Consider the following 17,653-nt stretch of genomic DNA (forward strand, 5'->3'; position numbering starts at 1 on the left):
ATGAGTGCGGAGGCTTGTTCCGCTTTTCGCTTCGATTTCAGTAATAAGTCCGTGAACCATATTTGTGGCAATGTTAGTGATGATACCAGTGTTTGGCATTCTCGTTTATGTCACATTAATTTTGGTTTAATGTCTCGGCTATCCAGTTTAAGTTTAATTCCGAATTTCACCATTGCCAAAGGTTCCAAGTGCCATAGTTGTGTGCAATCAAAGCAACCTCGAAAGCCTCACAAGGCAGCCGAGGAGAGAAACTTGGCACCTCTAGAACTCATACATTCTGATCTATGCGAGATGAATGGTGTGTTGACAAAAGGTGGAAAGAGATATTTCATGACATTGATTGATGATGCGACTAGATTTTGCTATGTTTATTTGTTGCGGACTAAAGATGAAGCTTTAGACTACTTTAAAATTTATAAGGCCGAAGTTGAAAATCAACTAGAGAGAAAGATCAAGCGTCTTAGGTCTGATCGTGGTGGTGAATATTTTCCTAAAATCTTTGATGAATTCTGTGAGGAACATGGTATTATTCATGAGAGGACGCCTCCCTATTCGCCCCAATCAAACGGGGTTGCCGAGAGGAAAAACCGCACGCTGACTGACTTGGTGAATTCCATGTTAGCCACTGCTGGTTTATCAAAGGCATGGTGGGGGAGGCTTTGTTGACTACATGTCATGTCCTGAATAGAGTTCCTAACAAGAATAAAGATAAAACCCCTTACGAGGAGTGGTCCGGGAGAAAACCATCACTTTCGTATTTGCGCACATGGGGATGTTTGGCGAAAGTCAATATTCCAATTACTAAGAAGCGCAAACTCGGACCAAAGACGATGGATTGTATCTTTCTAGGTTATGCTCCACGGAGTGTAGGCTATAGATTTTTAGTAGTTCAATCTGAAGTACATGATATGCATGTTGACACTATTATGGAATCTCGTGATGCAACATTCTTTGAGAATATGTTTCCTATGAAAGATATGCATAGCATTGCTAGAATTTCTACCGAGATAGTTCCCGAATCTAGTACATCTAATGAGGATTTTGAACAATCACATGAGATTGTTATTGAGAAGGATGACAATGAAGCTCCTAAACGGAGCAAGAGACGAAGGATTGAAAAATCCTTTGGTGATGATTTCATTGTGTACCTTGTGGATGATACTCCCACGTCCATTGCGAGAGGCATATGCATCTCCGGATGCGAGATGACTCGGAAAGAAGCTGTTCATAATGAGATGGACTCGATTCTTTCTAATGGAACTTGGGAGCTATCGTAACGACCCCATGGATGCAAGCTCGTGGGCTGCAAATGGGTGTTCAAGAAGAAGCTAAGACCTGATGGTACTATTGAGAAGTACAAGGCACGGCTTGTAGCAAAAGGCTACACACAGAGAGAAGGCGAAGATTACTTCGACACCTATTCACCTGTCGCTAGACTTACCACCATTCGAGTACTACTATCCATGGCTGCCTCCTATGGTCTTATCGTCCATCAAATGGACGTAAAGACAGCTTTTCTTAATGGAGAGTTGGAAGAGGAAATCTATATGGATCAGCTTTGATGGGTTTGTAGTAAAAGGTGAAGAAAGAAAGGTGTGCAAGTTGCTAAAATCTTTATATGGCCTAAAACAAGCACCTAAGCAATGGCACGAGAAGTTTGACAGAACTTTAACTTCGTAGGCTTTGTTGTCAATGAGGCCGACAAGTGCGTTTACTATCGCCATGGTGGGGGCGAAGGTGTTATATTATGTTTGTATGTGGATGATATTCTGATCTTTGGTACAAACATGAAAGTAATACACGAGGTCAAGTCTTTCTTGTCAAAGAGCTTTGATATGAAAGATCCGGGAGAAGCCGATGTGATTCTGAACATCAAGCTGATTAAGAACGAGAGTGGGATTACTCTAACGCAATCCCATTATGTTGAGAAGATCTTGAGCCGGTTCGGCTATATTGATAGCAAGCCTTCTTCAACACCTTATGATCCCAGAGTGTGACATTACGCAAGAACCGGAGAATCGCCATAGATCAATTGAGATATTCTCAGATCGTTGGCTCACTCATGTACTTAGCGAGCGCGACTAGACCCGACATCTCTTTTGCTGTTAGCAAGTTGAGTAGGTTCATGTCAAACCCGGGTACCGATCATTGGCATGCACTTGATAGGGTCATGCGCTACCTATGTGGTACAATGAGTTATGGGATTCACTATTCGGGGCACCCAGCCGTGCTTGAAGGATATAGTGATTCGAATTGGATCTCGAATGTAGCTGATCCGTACGCCACAAGTGGGTATGTATTTACCTTTGGAGGTGGCGCAGTTGTCATGGAGATCTTGCAAGCAAACCATATTGACGAGGTCAACTATGGAAGCAGAACTTATCGCTTTAGACACAACCACTGTTGAATCGAATGGTTGCGTGAGCTCTTGATGGACTTGCTCGTGGTTGAAAAACCTGTTCCGGCAATCCTTTTGAATTGTGACAATCAAACTGTAATTGTCAAAGTGAACAATTCTAAGGATAACGCGAAGTCATCAAGACACGTCAAGAGACGTTTGAAGTCCGTCGGGAAATTGCGAAACTCCGGAGTAATAACTCGTTACATATATTCAAACGAGACAAAAACTCGCGCGATCCCTTTACAAAGGGACTATCACGTAATGTGATAGAAAGTGCATCGAGGGAGATGGGTTTGAGACCCGTTGATGTTACACCATAGTGGTAACCCAACCTTTGTGATCGGAGATCCCGTGAATTAGGACACGGGAAGAACAAACTAGTGGTTTAATTGAGGAGAGTATTATGTAACCCTCTCTATGTGAAGATGCACAACTCTCAATTGTTGTAAGGCAGGTTGGCGACAAGCCTTAATGTGTTTATGTTGGCTATTATAGCAAAGATGCTGTCCTACAGAGCATTCTTGAAATAACACACCTATATGAGTCCGATTGTTAAACGTCGCAATCTATGAGATTTGGGTGATCTCTAGTAAACTCATGAAGAGACCATGAAGTATGACGCATATGCTTCACCCGCGGGGTAGGCTACCGGCAGCCATGTACTCGGTTATGACTTTGAGTGAAACCCTGTTCACGCAAAACTTGCAATTCAAGGCTTAGTCCATTGTTCAAGTGTGAATGGATGTAGCTCAAGGTTCTAGGCGGAAGTTCAACTTAACAGTCTCCGCTGAAACACTGGTATATAAACAAGCAACGAGTATTGGTAAATCTCTAAATGGGGATTTGAGATCTGGTGGGGGATTGTTGAAATATTGGACCCACTTTTAGTGGCCCAAATTAGATTTCAGTTTTCCCTATAAATCTCAAAGCCCACATAGTGGCAGCCTTGTGAGTTTGAGCCCAAGTTGGTGGCAGCTCACTAGTGAGTGGCAAGAGGTGGGAAGTTTAGTCCCACATGGAAAGTTGGGAGGAAGTTAGACCACCTTATAAGGTGGGTTGTTTCACCACTAGTAAGTGAGTGAGAATAGGAGTGCTACACGCGCGCTCCTCCTCCTCCTCGCTCGCTCGTCTCGACTCGACACGACACGTCACGACGCGCGCCGCGCTCGTGGTGAGTGGATTGAGCCTCGAGCCGAGACTTTCCTTACTTTTTGCAGCTCGGGAAAACGAACGAGTTCTAGACGGACGCGTCACGCGTTAGTCGGTTCGGGTCGCTCCCGGATCGTGGGCTATCTGTAACCGACTCAAAACGTTCGTGCGACGTGGGCGTGGCCCACGTTGCCTAGGGTTTCCCGAGCCTATATAATCTCTTGCCCGGCTACCGCGTAAACACACCGAATACACGAGTTAGGGTTTCCACCTCTCTCGCTTGCGCCGCCATCGTAGTCTACTCCATCCCGCGCGCCGACGTGCATCGGCGAACGGGAGAGCAGGTCTCCGGAACCACTCGTCCTTGCGATCCCGTACGGGAGAGGGCGAATTAGGTTTTTGGGAAGCGCTCCGCGCGACCGCTCAAGCTCTTCATCACGGGTCGCCTTCCGTCCAAGTCGGGCGGTGCTGCCTACCGTCGACTTCAACGCCGTCTACTTCGACCCGTCGTCCCCGTCGTCAACAACGTTGTCATCAACAACGTTACTCGCTGCGACATCATCCGCTACACCTCCACCGCCACCTCCACCAGATCGGTACGTGCGACATATCTCGATCTATTCAGCGATGGATGTTGTATCGTTTGCCATGCTACTATTCATGTTGATTAATGCATCTAGTATGTTCGAGTTTCACATGTTAGTAGTTGCTGTCGTCATGCTTAATATTCTGGAATTAATCATGGAAATTGTGCCTAATTATCCAACAAACCAAACAGCCCACCTATGGAATTTCAAAATGAATTCCAGGATTCCAGGTCCGAATGATGGATACCAAACGACCTCTTACATATTCGTGCATGATATTTGACTCCACGCGGATAATAACCTCCGACCCTGCCTCCGAGTCCATAATGCCATGAACCAAGGCGCTCCTCTTTTAATTTCGGGGGCGCTTGTCTTTACTATTTCTCAAGCGATCGGCCGTCCAAATTCTATTCAGAGAGAAGAACTAGGAGGAGACAGCAAACAATGCTCCAGACGGGTCCGACCAGAACCAGAACCAGAGAGTCTCTGACTTGTCCGCGACGAAATCGATTCGAACAAACAACAGCCTTACGAGTTACTCCACGTGTTTTTTTTTTTGACATTCTACTCCACGTGTTATTATTGTTGGTCAAGGCCGTGCTGGTTGGCGTGGATGCATGTGGCCGACGAGGCAGCTGTTCATGTTCTGTTCAGGCTCGGGACAGCCGGCGAGGGTGCCACGGCCGCCGCAGCGCCGCTGCGGACTCCTCTCCTCTTCACGCGGAAGACTTGGCGCGGGCCGACGTGGCCGGTGAGGGCGGCACGCTTGGCTGTCTCGATGGCGGCGTAGTGGCTTCACGGTGCGGTGGCGTGTCCGTGCTGGAGGCGGCGGCTGCTCTTGCAACCACCAAGTCCGGTGGCGGGCGACGCGCGGCGCGGGCTTGGCCTTGGTCCTGGAGGCGCGTCGCAGGTGGTGACAGCGGCGGCTGCGGAGGTGGTTGGTGCAGGCAAGGGCGGCGGTGGTTACTGGTGGCGCGGTGTGGCAGGGTAAGCGCGGGCGCGATCTGGGCCAATATGGCCCGATCAAGACCTTATTTGGGCCCTGCGGGTTTCGGCCGGTGTCACGTTTTGGTGGCACCTCGTGGCGGTGCATGCAAGCCCCGTCTCTGTCTGTCGTGCGCCCGGAAGACCAGATATGGACTAGGAGAGCCTAGGTCAAGCGGCCACCATGTGCTAGGTGCGGCTTGTGGGTAGCGTGGAAGTGCCACATCTATCTTGCTCGTCGCATTCATCCACACCGTCTGTAACGTCGTTGGCCCACCTGTGGTGGCGCTTGTTAGTATCGGGTCCTAGCCAGGATGCCGGGGTGGCGAGCCTGGAAGGTGGTGCGCGCGGTCAACTCTCCGGTGAGCGATGTTGCAGCGGTGGTGGCTCGTCTCTTTGGCTGTGTGGGTGGCGAGGAACGGGCGGCACGGGACCTTGGGGTCGTCGGTGTTTTGGCAGTGGAGACTCTCAGAGCGCGTCCTGAAGGCTTGGTTTGTTGGCGTCGGGTTGACCATGGTACCTTAGTGTGGTGTGGTGGTGATTTCGGACGAAAGTCCAGCGCTTTGGCGCCAGCAGCCACGGCACCTTCGGGTGTCGTGTCAATCTTGAAGGCATCATTGTGGTCACCTCCCTGGGTTCCGAGTGAAAACCCTTGACCATTCGGTCTCGGCGACGCGGCGCTTTGTGTCGTTACCCTCTTGGGGACGTTGTCGTGGAGCTAAGGTTACCCTCGATCGTGACTCTTTCATCATCGGCGAGCAAGTCTAGATTCTATCTCGAAGCCCTTTGGTACCGGTGTGAGGTGGTATCGTTGGCCCTCTATCTTTTACACGTGACTGAGTTGCCACCACACCCGTCCTCGATGTGCACTGGCAGGATCGGTGCTCCACGGTCCGGAGCAAGAGGATAGGTGGTTCTCTCCGGTGACGTCTTGGTGGGTGCGGTACAACAGTGTCTGGCGGTTTCACAAGGTCGGTAAGTTTAAGACTTCAGAAAGTGCAGCCTTTAGATATGAAGCAAATTCTATAGAGTCAAAGTGAGGTTGGATGTTCAGAAAGCTCCGAAGAAAGTTATCTCTATGCATGATCTGAGCAGGGATGAGGGAATTGTTCCTGATGAAGTACGAAAAACTTCCCAATTGGTGTCAAGTTTGTGGGCATCTAGGCCATGAGTTCAAGGAACATGGGGATGGCATTCATTCCAAGTCAGCCCTTGTTTTTAAGGACTTGAGAGGGACCTAGAATTTGCGGTCAGGTTTGGGGCCAAACCGTGTAAGAGGCGGAACTTGTGGTCGTGGTAGGGCTGGATTTGGTAGCTCTCGGGGAGGGGAATACCGCCCAAATTATACTGTTGATCCAAAAAAGGATCGAGATGAAGAGATGGATGATGCTGAGAAGAATAGGAAGAGAGGGACGAGCCGTGATCGGCATCCTCCAAACGATCTGCAAGTAAATACAAATGCCATTGTGGCTATGGAAACCTCTAGCAAGGTAGAAAAAATGGTGAAACAGTTTGAAGTGGCTACACCAAATCCTATTTCACCTCCTAGCCCTATTCAAGTTCGTGACCCGAAGAGGAAGAAGTTTGGGGACGACAATGTTACAGATGATAATGAAGAACCATCCTTGGCGGGCTCCAGCGAGGGGTGCCGCCCGTCTCAATGAGTGTCCTCAGCTTGAACTGTCGACGAGCAGGCAATGCCTCGACAGTCAAAGAGTTCCGTGACTTGGTCACTAAGTTTGCCCCTGCTTTTTATGTATTGAGGAGACTCAAATTAGTAAAGCCCATGTGGAGGCGTTGGCTAGTACGTTGGGTTTTGATCATGCTTTTGATGTTGATAGCGAGGGTAGGAGTGGAGGACTAGGTATTTTTTGGAATAATTATCAGAGGGTAGATGTTCTTGGCTACTCGCAGTATCATATTGATGTGTCTGTCCAGGGTCTTGGCAACGAAGAATGGAGGTTGACGAGTGTGTATGGCGAAGCACAGACAAGTGAACGTTATAAAACGTGGGAACATGTTAAAAACATATGCAGTAACAGTTCTTGCCGTGGCTATGTCTCGGTGATTTCAATGAGGTCCTACGCCCTGATGAACATGAGGGTATCGGTCAGCGTACGCATACTCAGGTGCAAGGGTTTCGTGAGGTTGTTGATGTGTGTAACCTCGTAGACCTGGGTTTCAAGGGCCATTGGTGGACCTGGGAGAAGAAGGGCACATGAGGTACTTACACCAGGGTACGCCTTGATCGGGCAATGGGCTCTGCCGAGTGGAGTGCCCAATTTCCATTGGTATGTGTGACTCATATAGATACTGCAACATCAGATGGTTGTGTGCTCATGCTATATCAACTAGGTTAGGCTTTACAAGAGTCCTAGTAGAATTGGTATTGAAGTCTTCTTTCTTGTAATCCAAGTTAATATTTCTTGTGGGTCCAGCTTGTCGAGTCCTTGCGCTGGTCCATCTTCATAATCTGTATCGGGTATAGCAATGTCCGGTTCCCGAAGGGTAATGCCCACACCAGGAATCCTAACATCAAGATCCACAAAGGACTAGGTGGGATTGGTGAAATCTTTCTCGGTGGAACTATAGATTGGGGTCTCCTCCACCACTCCTCAAAGTTTGGTCATGATTGGTTGGATGGGGAGGGAGATCCTCAAGAATTTAAGCTCAGCAACAATGGAGGAGAGAGAGAGAGAGAAAAGACTTGGGACGAGCTGGGGAAGAAGACCCCCTTTTATAGGGGTCCACGAATCCAACAGTTACCCACAGTTCCCGCATATGGGAGCGTGTCAGGCAGATGCCTTAAGACACGTGGATCTTGGAGCGGTACTACCGGTGTCGGTACCTTGACGGTACCGGCATGGTTACTGCAAGCTCTCGATCCCTGGTCGGTACCATTGCGGTACCAGGGCAGGGAGTACCGGCGTGTTTGAATGACCGGTACCAGGCCGATACCGGAGCGATACTACCGCGTTTCACCATTTCTGGTGACTCAAGCGGTAGTACCGGCTTAGGTACCGTCAAGGTACCGGTATGCTCTCTGCAAGGTTTTCCCCAAGAGCGGTACCATCAGCGGTACCTCGACCGGTACTGCCGGTCACAAAAGGGAGCGGCAGTACCGCTGCGAGGTTCCAGCTGACGTGTACCTGGCGCTGAGTGTGGTACCGCACTTGGTAGCGGTACTACGGCACTCAGCATCGGTACTACCGGTTTTGTTGAACCTGTTTTCTTTTTCTTTTCCTCTTCAACCATGTCGCCTCGCGACACACACAAAACCAGAAAACCTATCAACTACTCTTGAGTCTTCTAGATCCTGAGGTGTTCATCGAGGACACCGTGTACCTGCAAATCTTTCAAGGCAACTCTGCACACGTTGAAATATATTCGAGTGTTGTTATGAAAAAACACAAACCACTCATGAAGAGATCTTGCTTTTTCAGTTTGGATCCATCATCGACGCCGACGAGCCAAGCCGGGCTAACGCCGCAACCACCTCATAGTGGACTGGACGAGGTAGAGATAAAGGGGCAAAGTGGGTATTTGGATCATTTTAGCAAGGAGAACCCGAGAAACATGTACGAGCCAGGAGGGCCTCTATGTGACAACAGAAATGGAAGGTGTGTGTGCTTTTGCAAAATGTTCGGAAAAGAAAGGAGACTGATCCAGAACACGTATTTTACATCCAGCGGCCCATCTGTTGGTTTCCATGTTTTCACTGAAGTAAGGTTTTCGTAGGATACTTTCTCGTTGCGAACCTATGAAAAAATATTGATCAAGACAATCTCATACATAAGTCAAGTATAAATGGTATATATTAGCATATAAAGTTGTACTAGTTTGCTTCTCAGGGCAGTTGTTCATCACAAAATTATTTGAGCATGTGAGTATAATAGGGTAAAATTTCAACGGAAATTCGGGATATTCTATTAGATAGAGAAAGCCAAATCAACAACGACATATATATTGAGAAAAAAACCCACACTGGGCATTATTAACCAAAGTCTACTTAACGAGGTTGCAGCATTTTCCTTGTTAAATGAAGTCATTTATGGAAAAGTCCGGTTTGAACATGGGTGCATGTGAACCCAGGTTGGAAATGCATTTTCCAAATGTTAAAAAAATTTAAAATAAAAAATAACCGGGTACGTATGCATGTTCCACGTGTGCGTAGAAAGTTTTCGCGGAGAAACCACTTTTTTATTTCAGAATCTAAAAAAGACAAAATACATCACATATATACTGCTATATAACCCTGCAAAATTTCACTTTTTTGCCGAGACAAAATAAAAAGTTTTTTCGTCACGAAACTCATGTCCAGGGCACATATTTGAGATCATCTGGGAATCATTTTGTGTTTCGATTTTTAAAACATGTTTTGACATCACAAACGAAACTTTTTAAAAAGTGGGTTCACATGCACCCAGGTTCTGAAAAGCCGGTCTCGTCATTTATCTCTTACACGGTAGCTAAACTTTTCTTCAGTTTTATCAGAATCGGTATGATTAACCTTCTAAATTGACCAAATATTTCGAATAAGTTTTGATAACTGGTTTTCACTAAATCAAATTAAATATATACATTCTTAAGAGAAATTTCAAGTTATGAATCAATATGCAAATTTGGAGAATTGTAACATGAATTAGAGTTTGGACACTTGGATTTGCACCTTATCACATGACGCAGATTGTTTTCTTCTCCTACAAAATTTATAGAAAAACTGAATTTTTCATCTTCTTGTAACAAACACATAACAGATTTGCACCTATAAATTAATGCGAAAAACTAGTAATAATTTTTTAACCCGTCTCGACGGTTCTACAACCATTGTTCCGGCTTCAACCTTCGTCCAGTAGTTCCAGGTAAATATTGAACCATGGGCAAGTTAAAATAAATATATTCGTACTAATTTTTTATACTTATAAATATCTTACTTTTATCATACTCCATTATCAGAGAGTGTATATAATGTATACTTAGTTAACATTGTTGACCACACAACAAGGATGTTGAACATTAATGATTACGGTCTTGGCTATATATTTTGATGTATAAAATTGAATAATTAGATGTGATCTGCAATACTTAAAATGTACTTTTAAAAATAAAAGTTGCATTATTTATTTTACTTTCTAATACATTTCCCCTTGACAAGATGTTGAAACAGAGCCATCATAAATGTGAAAAATAAAAAGGACGGCATTTCATACCTCCTTGAATTAATATTGACGAATGGATGAATTATATAGTGTATATTTAGATTCATGTGTATCTTCTCCACTTTATCATTCTTAAATATCTCTGTGGATTTTTTCAAGGTATATGTCCTAACAATATCTTAATAGCGGTTTGTACAGTTTGACTAGGCCGAGTGTGTCTTGCAAGTTATAGTGGGTTCGATGATACATCATCATCAACATCAAAAATCGTACTAGACAAATGGAGTGAGTGTATTTTGACACATATGGACCAAGAATGTTTGATATGGGAGTTATGAAAAAATGTACTTGATTGATATTGTCGCAATATGCGTACACACGCACCCACACACACACAGATTATGACCCTTGAAACAACAATGCCCTCCCAATCAGTCGAGCAATAACTTTGCATGATGAATGGGTTGTCTACAATACCTTCGAACATATATATCATGTCTCACATTATTCATTAAAGATGCCGACTAAAGTGTCTGATCGTGAACCCTAACGACCGCTATGCACTTTGCTCATGTTAGAACCTCTTCATCTTCTCCCTCAAACTCCACATCATCAAAGTCTACATCCATAAGATCAATCATCTCTAGTAGATTAATGAGATACACTAACATTATTGATCCCTGGTCCACTTTTGCCACTCTTCGAAATTGCCATCTGATACGTCTCCAACGTATCTATAATTTCTGATGTTCCATGCTAGTTTTATGACAATACCTACATGTTTTGCTCACACTTTATAATGATTTTATGCATTTTCCCGGACTAACCTATTAACAAGATGCCGAAGTGCCAGTTCCTGTTTTCTGCTGTTTTTGGTTCCAGAAAGGCTGTTCGGGCAATGTTCTCGGAATTCGACGAAACAAAAGCCAAACATCTTATTTCACCGAGACGGACCAGAACACCAAAGGGGAGCTAGAGAGGAGGCCCAGGGCCCCCACACCACACAGGGGCGCGGCCTAGGAGGGGGGCGCGCCGCCCTATGGGGTGCCCCCAGGCACCCCCTTGCGCCGCCTCTTCGCCTATAAAATCCCTCGCGACCTAAAAACCCGATACCAATTGACGAAACTCCAGAAAGACTCCAGGGGCGCCGCCACCATCGCGAAACTCCGTTTCGGGGGACAGAAGTCTCTGTTCCGGCACGCCGTCGGGACGGGGAATTGCCCCCGGAGTCATCTCCATCGACACCACTGCCATCTCCATCGCCGTTGTTGTCTCCCATGATGAGGAAGGAGTAGTTATCCCCCAAGGCTGAGGGCTCTACCGGTAGCTATGTGGTTCATCTCTCTCTCCCATGGTGTGATCTTTATGTGATCATGAGCTTTGTATCACTATTAATCTATGTGTTACTCTAGTGATGTTATTAAAGTAGTCTATTCCTCCTCCATGATGTAAAGGTGACAGTGTGTGCATCATGTAGTACTTGGCGTAGGCTATGATTGTAATCTCTTGTAGATTATGAAGTTAACTATTACTATGATAGTATTGATTCGATCTATTCCCCCTTTCATAGCTATTGGTGACAGTGTGTATGCTATGTTAGTACTCGGTCTAAATTGCAACGGTCTATTATGCACTCTAGAGGTTACTTAAATATGAACTCCGGATGTTGTGGAGTGATGGCGCGTGATGCACACGTCCGTTGGGAACCCCAAGAGGAAGGTGTGATGCGCACAGCAGCAAATTTTCCCTCAGAAAGAAACCAAGGTTATCGAACCAGTAGGAGTCAAGGACCACGTGAAGGTTGTTGGTGGAGGAGTGTAGTGCGGCGCAACACCAGGGATTCCGGCGCCAACATGGAACCTGCACAACACAATCAAAATACTTTGCCTCAACGTAACAGTGAGGTTGTCAATCTCACCGGCTTGCTGAAAACAAAGGATTAAACGTATGGTGTGGAGAATGATGTTTGTTTGCGAAGAACAACAGAGAACAGAGATTGCAGTAGATTGTATTTTAGATGTAAAAGAATGGACCGGGGTCCACATTTCACTAGTGGTGTCTCTCCAATAAGATAAATAACATGCTGGGTGAAAATATTACAGGTGGGCAATTGACAAATAAAGATTCAATACATATCATGATGATCACTATGAGATTTAATCAGGGCATTACGACAAAGAACATAGACCGCCATCCAGACATGCATCTATGCCTAAATAGTCCACCTTCGAGTTAGCATCCGCACCCTTCCAGTATTAAGTTGCAAACAACAGACAATTGCATTAAGTATGGTGCGTAATGTAATCAACACAAATATCCTTAGACAAAGCATTGATGTTTTATCCCTAGTAGCAACAGCACATCCACAACCTTAGAACTTTCTGTCACTGTCCCGCATTCAATGGAGGCATGAACCCACTATCGAGCATAAATACTCTCTCTTGGAGTTACAAGTATCAACTTGGCCGGAGCCTCTACTAGCAACGGAGAGCATGCAAGAACATAAACAACACATATATGATAGATTGATAATCAACTTGACATAGTATTCTATATTCATCGGATCCCACCAAACACAACATGTAGCATTACAAATAGATGATCTTGATCATGTTAGGCAGCTCACAAGATCTAAACACGACAGCACAAGAGGAGAAGACAACCATCTAGTTACTGCTATGGACCCATAGTCCAAGGATGAACTACTCACGCATCAATCCGGAGGCGGGCATGGTGATGTAGAGCCCTCCGGTGATGATTCCCCTCTCCGGCAGGGTGCCGGAGGCGATCTCCTGAATTCCTCGAGATGGGATTGGCGGCGGCGGCGTCTCTGAAAGTATTTCCGTATTGTGGCTCTCGGTAATAGGATTTTCGCGACGGAGGGTATAAGTAGGCGGAAGGGCAGCGTTGGAGGGGGCACAGTGGCCCCACACCATAGGCCGGCGTGGGCCCCATGAAGGCCGCGCCGCCCGATGGTGTCGGCCCCTCGTGGCCCCACTTCGTATGCTCTTCGGTCTTCTGGAAGCTCCGTGGAAAAATAAGACCCTGGGCGTTGATTTCGTCCAATTCCGAGAATATTTCCTTTGTAGGATTTCTGAAACCAAAAACAGCAGAAAACGAAGAATCTGGCGCTTCGGCATCTTGTTAATAGGTTAGTGCCGGAAAATGCATCAAAACATCATAAAGTGTGAATAAAACATGTAGGTATTGTCATAAAACTAGCATGGAACATAAGAAATTATAGATACGTTGGAGACGTATCAAGCATCCCCAAGCTTTGTTCCTACTCGCCCTCGAGTAGGTAAACGATAACAACAATAATTTCTGAAGTGACATGCTACCGACATAATCTTGATCAACATTATTGTAAAGCATATGAGATGAATGGAGTGATTCAAAGCAATAGATTGCTAACAAATAGATAATGACTAAACAACTGAATCATACAGCAAAACTTTTCATGAATAGTACTTTCAAGACAAGTATCAAAAAGACTTGCATAAGAGCTAACTCATAAAGCAATAGATTCAAAGTACAAGGCATTGAAGCAACACAAAGGATGATTAAGTTTCAGCAATTGCTTTCAACTTGTAACATGTATATCTCATGGATAATTGTCAACATAGAGTAATATAATAAGTGCAATAAGTAATCATGTAAGAATCAATGCACACAGTTAACACAAGTGTTTGCTTCCAAGATAGAAAGAAGTAGGTAAACTGACTCAACATAAAGTAAAAGAATGGCCATTCGCAGAGGGAAGCATGGATTACTATTTTTCTGCTAGAGCTTTTATTTTGAAAACATAGAAACAATTTTGTCAACGGTAGTAATAATTTATATGTGTTATGCATAATACTTCCTACAAGTTGCAAGCCTCATGCATAGAATACCAATAGTGTCCGCACCTTGTCCTAATTAGCTTGGATTTACATGGATTATCATTGCATAACATATGTTTCAACCAAGTGTCACAAAGAGGTACCTCTATGCCGCCTGTACAAAGGTCCAAGGAGATAAATCGCATTTGATTTCTCGTTTTTGAATAATCTCAACTTAGGACATCCATATCGGGACAACATAGAAAACAGATAATGGACTCCTCTTTAATGCATAAGCATTCAACAACGAGATAATATTCTCATAAGAGATTGAGGATGAATGTCCAAACCGAAAACTCCCACCATGATACATGGCTTTGGTTAGCGGCCCAATGTTCTTCTCTAACATATGCATACTCAAACCATTTGATCATGATAAATCACCCTTACTTCGGACAAGACGAACATGCATAGCAACTCACATGATATTCAACAAAGGTGTAAAAAGTTGATGGCGTCCCCGAAACATGGTTACCGCTCAACAAGCAACTTATAAGAACTAAAACACATAGCTACATATTCATCACCACAATAGTTTTTAAGCTATTTTCCCATGAGCTATATATTGCAAAGACAAAGGAATGAAATTTTAAAGGTAGCACTCAAGTAATTTACTTTGGAATGGCAGAAAAATACAAGTATAAACCGATACAGCAAAACTTACATAAGAACATATTGCAAGCATTATAAGACTCTACACTGTCTTCCTTGTTGTTTAAACACTTTTACCAGAAAATATCTAGACCTTAGAGAGACCAATCATGCAAACCAATTTTCAACAAGCTCTACGGTAGTTCTTCACTAATAGATTAAACTACATGATGCAAGAGCTTAAACATGATCTATGAGAGCTCAAAACAATTGCCAAGTATCAAGTTATTCAAAACCATATGAAGCATTTTCTGATTCCAACCAAATAGCAATCAACGAAACAATTTTCAGCCTTCGCCATGAACATTAAAGCATAACTAAGAACACAAGTGTTCAAATGAAAAAAGGGGAGCGTAATATCTCCAATACAATGATGGTGGGATCCAAGTTTATTCAAACCAAAACAAAAACAAAAGCAAACAGACGCTCCAAGTAAAGAACATAAGATGTGATGGAATACAAATATAGTTTCACTAGAAGTGACTTGATAAGTTGTCGATGAAGAAGGGGATGCCTTGGGCATTCCCAAGCTTAGATGCTTGAGTCTTCTTAAAATATGTAGGGATGAACCACCGGGGCATCCCCAAGCTTAGACTTTTCACTCTTCTTGATCATATTGTATCATCCTCTTCTCTTGACCTTGAAAACTTCCTCCACACCAAACTTAAAGCAAACTAATTAGAGGGTTAGTGCATAATCAAAAATTCATATATTAAGAGGTGACATAATCATTCTTAACACTTCTGGACATTGCAAAAAGCTACTGAAAGTTAATAGAACAAAGAAATCCATTCAATATACAATATAGCAAAAGAGGCAATGCGAAATAAAAGGCAGAATCTGTCAAAACAGAACAGTCCGTAAAGACGAATTTTTCAGAGGCACTTAACTTGCTCAGACGGAAAAACTCAAAACTAATGAAAGTTGCGTACATATCTGAGGATCACGCAAGTAAATTGGCAGATTTTTTTGATTTTTCTACAGAGAGATCTACGCAAATTCGTGACAGACAGCAAATCTGTTTCTGCACAGTAATCCAAATCTAGTATCAACTTTACCATAGATACTTCACTTGGCACAAAAAACATGATAAGGAGAGGTTGCTACAGTAGTAACAACTTCCAAGACTCAACAATACAGTAGTAAAATAAAACATGGGTTATCTCCCAAGAAGTGCTTTTCTTTAACGCCTTTCAGCTAGGCGCAGAAAGTGCAAATCAAGTAACATCAAAAGATGAAGCATCAACTGAAGGAGATATGCCCTAGAGGCAATAATAAAGTGGTTATTATTTATATCTTTGTGTTTATGATAAATGTTTATATATCATGCTATAATTGTATTAACCGAAACATTAGTACATGTGTGATATGTAGACAACAAAGAAGTCCCTAGTATGCCTCTTAACTAGCTTGTTGATTAATAGATGATTAGTTTCATAATCATGAACATTGGATGTTATTAATAACAAGGTTATATCATTATATGAATGATGTAATAGACACACCCAATTAAGCGTAGCATAAGATCTCGTCATTAAGTTATTTGCTATAAGCTTTCGATACATAGTTACCTAGTCCTTATGACCATGAGATCATGTAAATCACTTATACCGGAAAGGTACTTTGATTACACCAAACGCCACTCGCGTAAATGGGTGGTTATAAAGGTGGGATTAAGTATCCGGAAAGTATGAGTTGATGCATATGGATCAACGAGTGGGATTTGTCCATCCCGATGACGGATAGATATACTCCGGGCCCTCTCGGTGGGATGTCGTCTAATGTCTTGCAAGCATATGAATAAGTTCATAAGAGACCACATACCACGGTACGAGTAAAGAGTACTTGTCAGGAGACGAGGTTGAACAAGGTATAGAGTGATACCGAAGATCAAACCTCGGACAAGTAAAATATCGCGTGACAAAGGGAATTGATATCGTATGTGAATGGTTCATTCGATCACTAAGTCATCGTTGAATATGTGGGAGCCATTATGGATCTCCAGATCCCGCTATTGGTTATTGGTCGGAGAGAGATCTCAACCATGTCCGCATAGTTCGCGAACCGTAGGGTGACACACTTAAAGTTGGATGTTGAAATGGTAGAACTTGAATATGGAATGGAGTTCGAATATTTGTTCGGAGTCTCGGATAGGATCCCGGACATCACGAGGAGTTCCGGAATGGTCCGGAGAATAAGATTCATATATAGGATGTCATTTTATGTGTTTGAAAATGATCCGGTGCATTTATGGAAGGTTCTAGAAGGTTCTAAAAAAGTCCGGAAGAAAGTCACTTTGGAAGGCGGAGTCCCGAAGGGACTCCACCACCATGGCCGGCCAACCCTAGGAGGTGGAGTCCCAGGTGGACTCCACCTAAGGTGGCCGGCCACCCCCTCCCAAGGGAAAGTGGGAATCCCACCTCTAGTGGGAGTCCTAGCTTGGGTAGGTTTCATGTCATATGGAAGGTTTTGGTTTGGGGTCTTATTCGAAGACTTGTAGACCAACTCTTGGGTGTTCCACCTATATAATGAGGGCCAAGGGGAGGGGGCCGGCCACCACAACAAGCCACAAGCTGGCCGCACCCTTTGAGGCCGGCCACCCCCTCTCCCCAAACCCTAGCCGCCCCACTCCTCCTTCTTCCCCGCACGCTTAGCGAAGCTCTACCGGGATTTGATGACCCACAAGTATAGGGGATCGCAACAGTCTTCGAGGGAAGTATTACCCAATTTATTGATTCGACACAAGGGGAGACAAAGAATACTTGTAAGCCTTAACAGCGGAGTTGTCAATTCAAGCTGCACTGGAAACGGACTTGCTTGCAAGAGTTTATCGGTAGTAAC

Source organism: Lolium rigidum, chromosome 7, assembly GCF_022539505.1.
Source record: "Lolium rigidum isolate FL_2022 chromosome 7, APGP_CSIRO_Lrig_0.1, whole genome shotgun sequence".
NCBI lineage: Eukaryota > Viridiplantae > Streptophyta > Magnoliopsida > Poales > Poaceae > Lolium > Lolium rigidum.